Raw genomic sequence first — 4800 nt, forward strand, 5'->3', positions numbered from 1 at the left:
CCATCTGAGTTATTTAAGTGACTTTGCTATCAGTAAATGCAGGCCTCACATATTTATCAGAGTCAGAATTGGATGCATATTATAGCCCCAGGACATATTGCATACTATAGTCCTATTTGAATTTTTTAAGTACCTTGACTACTCTGTTATGGAATGGAATGAGAGGATTTTTTAAAAAACACCCTATCCAACATGAATTAATAATAATATCCTCCAGTGTTCACGTGGATTTTTATTCATGCAGGCTGCCTATTCAATGAAATGAAAAGGAAAAACCCACACAAGTGGACCTGTCCCGTCTATTGAAAATAGTAGGTTAGTCTTTACATGTACAGAAGAATCAACATACTTGACTGGCCATAGAGTTACAATCCTCTTCACAGTTACTACTACAAGTTCCACTGATTGCAAAGGAAACATAAATACATCTAAATAAGTATGAAAAGATGTGCCCTGTGTAGATAATTGCATTTGAGATAAAAAGCAGCTATTTTCTCTTAATGTTTTATGCATTTGTTTCTGACAACAAATGTAATGAGATAAAGAGATGGCCGCAATTCTGAATAGCATGGCAAAAAAAGGAGATGAACCCTCTTCAGCTGATATTCCAAATATGTCTCAACTCAGAATCTGAAAGCAAACATGTCTAGTCCCAATCTTCCTTTTTCTGATTATTTACCTACAGGTTTAGATAGATGTGCAGTACAAACCCGTAATTCGTAGTCCCAGGTGCAATGGCAGAAGTTGTCATTTATAGTGATTGCTAGCACCCTGTCACTTCATTTCAATGCTGTCAAAGTCAATTATCCCTAGCGAAGATGGTTGGCTCAAGTGTCATTGACCAGAAGTAACTGGATTGAACAATATGAGCGCCTGACACAATAATGCAAAGCCTTGAGCCAGTTTGCAGATTGTGAGACCTTCATGCTTAGCTGAAAGATATCGCTCTAAATAGTAATAAACCTAAAGCCATGCCAGTCACAGAGATCACTCAAGTATTCCGTGCTGTATTCTGCCGAAATGCCTGTTAAGCTGAGGCCAATACTACTGTATTTGCTTTAGCACATACCAGAACATATTAGCTGTTATAGTTCCCCCCCTCCCACTGTAATCCAATAACTTCAGCATCTTTCCGTGGACACCAGGGAAAAGAATTAGATACTGAGACAAATTCAAGCCTCTCAAAACAAACTGCTCTGAGGTCAACAAGGCAGTTTTACTGTAATGCGCCGAAGGAGGTCTGCAAACTTCAGCTCGTTCAGAATACAGCTGCAATATTTTTCACTGGGACCAGATGTGCACACGTTATGCCAGTGGTTTACCAACTGCACTTGCTCCTGGTTCTTTTCAGGGTCCAATTCAAAGTGCTGGTGTTTTATTTTTCAGAGAACACCCTCATGGCTTGGGACCAAGGCAGTCCTTCAGGTATCTGTCTTCCCAGAACACCCTCTGAGGATGTGAGCTAGCTCTGCCCTCATCACCATGCCTGTCATTTTCACGAGCAGGAATGGTACCTGTAAGGGGGAGGGCTTATAGGGAACAGCCCCCCCCCCCCCATCAGGTCAAGTTCCTCTCATAGCAGCAAGTCCAGTAGCGGATCAGATTACAGGAGTCAGGAAGCAGAGAGGGAGGGATGATGCTCTAGCAGCATCGAAGAGCCTCAACACCGAGTAGAGAAGGAGGCAGCTGGGGAGGAAATGATGGGAGAGCAGTCAGAAGGACGGCCCTTCCCCACAATGCCTGAATTGAGGCACACGGCACCCCGTAGGACTAGAGGGAGGCGCTTTGGGGTTCCCAAGCTGTTATGTTGGGCATGAAACAGAAAGAAGCCATTGCGAGGTTCTGACTCAGACTAAGCAGACATGTTTTCCAGACTCTTTGCACTGTAAATAGAATGCACAATAAAAACACCTTAAAGACAAGCAGGTGTGGAACGTCGTTACTCAAGAGTAGCCGCAAGAACCCATGACAGCACCCATCTGAAATGGGGAGTCTGCTCAACTCTTGACCATTCCTTGTAAGATTTAGAATCTGGGAAGACCAGGTTTCCCCATTGTTCAGGATCTCCACTGCAAGCTCATAAAAGGTGGTGGAGATGGTGTTGCTGGAGCTCAGTTTTGGCACCTCTCAGGTGAGCTCCAGTGCCATTGTAAGAGAACAAGGGAGAAGTTCATGGTGAGCTCCGGCAGTCTTTTTCTAGAAAAATAGCACTTGATCATAGGATCATAGAGTTGGAAGGGACCCCAAGGCTCATCAAGTCCAACCCCCTACATTGCAGGAATCTCAGCTAAAGCATTCAAGACAGTCGGCCCTCGCTCTCTCACCAACCTCACCTTTTGACATAAACACAGAAGTAGAATGCCTGGTTAGGGCTACTGGCTAGGGAAATGACAGAATTGTCTTCTCTTTAGATTTTCAAGGAAGGCTTAGAAAAATGACAGCCCCTGATTCTGAAATGTCGGGTCCTCCCTAACAAGAGGGCACATGTGGCGGTGTGACCTGGCAGCCAAACCTTGTGTTGTGGGTGGGAACGTTTAGGTGGCCACAACACCTTATTGGAGGTCCCTCGATGCTAGGTGCAATTAGACCAATGGGATGCCAGCTAAATTCTATTGAGGGACCTCTATTTAAGCCCATGCATTTGTCCCTGAGCTGCCGCTTTTGGGCCAGTGCATCAGAACACCCGCCCACCACTCCCTATATTTAGGGCTTGCGCTTGACCTTGCTATGCCGTCGTGTGTCATCTGTTGTTGGGACAGGGACACGGCAGGAATTTTCCCCACTTGGCTGATTGGCTGGTGCCATTTAGGTTTCGCCTGCCGCGCAGCAAATCATCACAACTTGTAAGGTTGCGGATAGGCTCTGGTTCAGGTGATAGGGATGGGGGAATGCTCTCGCCATCCCTATGTGAAGCATATTCTGTTAAAGGAACCCAGGGACTCCCTCGGTGGTCAACCCTGAGAGGGGTTGTGCCCTGAGCCTGAGTCCAGGGGGACATCTGGCTGGTGGACTGGCTCATAGGTGCCAACTCCCAGATTGAAAAATCCGGGATCGGCAGTGGCACGGCACTGGAAGTCGCGCTGCGGCCATTTTGGAACTGGGCAGAGCAGCACCAGAAGTCACTTCTACGCATGCTCTGCCCATTTCCAAAATGGCCGCAGCGCCAGAAATCGCTTCTGTGCATGTCCAGAGACTCCAGACATGTGCAAAAGGAGCTCCCCAGGCCGGTAAGAATCCGGGGGATTTACAGGGTTTTTTTAATATCCGGGCTGCCAGCGGGAAATGGCTGGAAAAATGGGGGTTTCCAGGGGAATACAGGAGACTTGGTAGCTATGGACTGGCTTGACCCCACTTTCCACCCAAGGCTGACCTATGGCGTGCCCTGGGTCAGCGCTACTTGCAACGGTGCAGGGAGCTAGTTGAACCAAACCCTATGCAACCACTCACTTGATTGTAATCAATAAAGTTGTTGCCTAATCCTGCTAAAAACCAAACCAAAAATTTGAGTCTTGTCTGAATTTATTTAGGGGGTGGTTAAAGGGTCTACACATGCAAGTAAGGGTAGGGTGTTAGGCTATATTTTATTTTGGGCTATCTTCCTAAACAACCACATTGCAGGAGTTTTCTTTCTCCACCCGCTGCCCAACTAAGTTCAAGATATCTCCAGGCTTAACTTAATATATGCTGCAGAGGTGAGCATTCCAAAAGTGCCCTCTCTCCACAGAGCTTATGAAATATTGATATAAGGAAAGAAGGAGGCTTAGGATAAAATCCGACTGTGCCTTTTCCAAAGCCACTCCAAGGGCTAAAGTTAAAGTTCTTATTTTACTCTCTCTGGGATGGCTTTAGACTAGGAAGTTCAGGCTTGGCAAGCTGTCTCATGGACTCTCTTAGTCGGTGCCAATTACTAATTTGAAAAACTGGACTACAGCTTTAATTTAAGATGGGACAGTCAAAACTCAGCTTTGTTTAATTAGTTACCATCATATTTTTTCACCTTACCTTTCCTTGAATGGAAATCAAGGCAGCTTACAAGATCTAAAAAATTAAATATCTAAAGGTTTTAAAAAGCACCTTCCTTTAAAAAATCAGTTAAATAGCAGCTAGGATTCTCTATGCGCAAAAATGGAAGGAAGATTATGTCCCAAACTGAAGAAGAATGGAAGAGTAAGGTGATGGACTGCGTGGATTTAGCAAAGTTTAACAGCCATATTACGAGAACCTAATGATGATTGTTTTGTTGAAGAATGGAAACTTTTTTGGATTACTGTACTTAAATAAATGGTACAGTACGATGAACAAGCAATCAGGATTTGAACTATGAACAACAGAAGGAATTAGAGATTATTGTATTGTTGCTATGTTATAAGGGGCAGAATATAGTGTTCAGCAAAGGGGGGGGTAAATAAATAAAAAAACGCCATGGAAATCAGGGTGGGAAGTTGACTAACAAAAGAAAAACAATATGATGTATTGGAGTTTATATGTTAAATTTCTGAAAATTCAATAAAATATAATGAAAAAAGAATCAGTTGAAGAATTACAACTTTTAACAAACATTTTAAGAGTTCTCTCTCTCTCTCTCTCTCTCTCTCTCTCTCTCTCACACACACACACACACACACACACACACACACACACTGAAATAGCCTTAGTCAACCTGATTGATTTTCTTTATTGGTAAAGATAGAGAGGGAGAGAATAAAATGGATGACCTAATTCTAAATTAGGTCCAACTCGACCATGGAGCATGCTCTATCTATCATATATTTCCTACAGCACCAAGTTTCAAGTGAGTCT

Source organism: Zootoca vivipara, chromosome 9 (genome assembly GCF_965207765.1).
Source record: "Zootoca vivipara chromosome 9, rZooViv2.hap1.1, whole genome shotgun sequence".
Taxonomy (NCBI): Eukaryota; Metazoa; Chordata; class Lepidosauria; order Squamata; family Lacertidae; genus Zootoca; species Zootoca vivipara.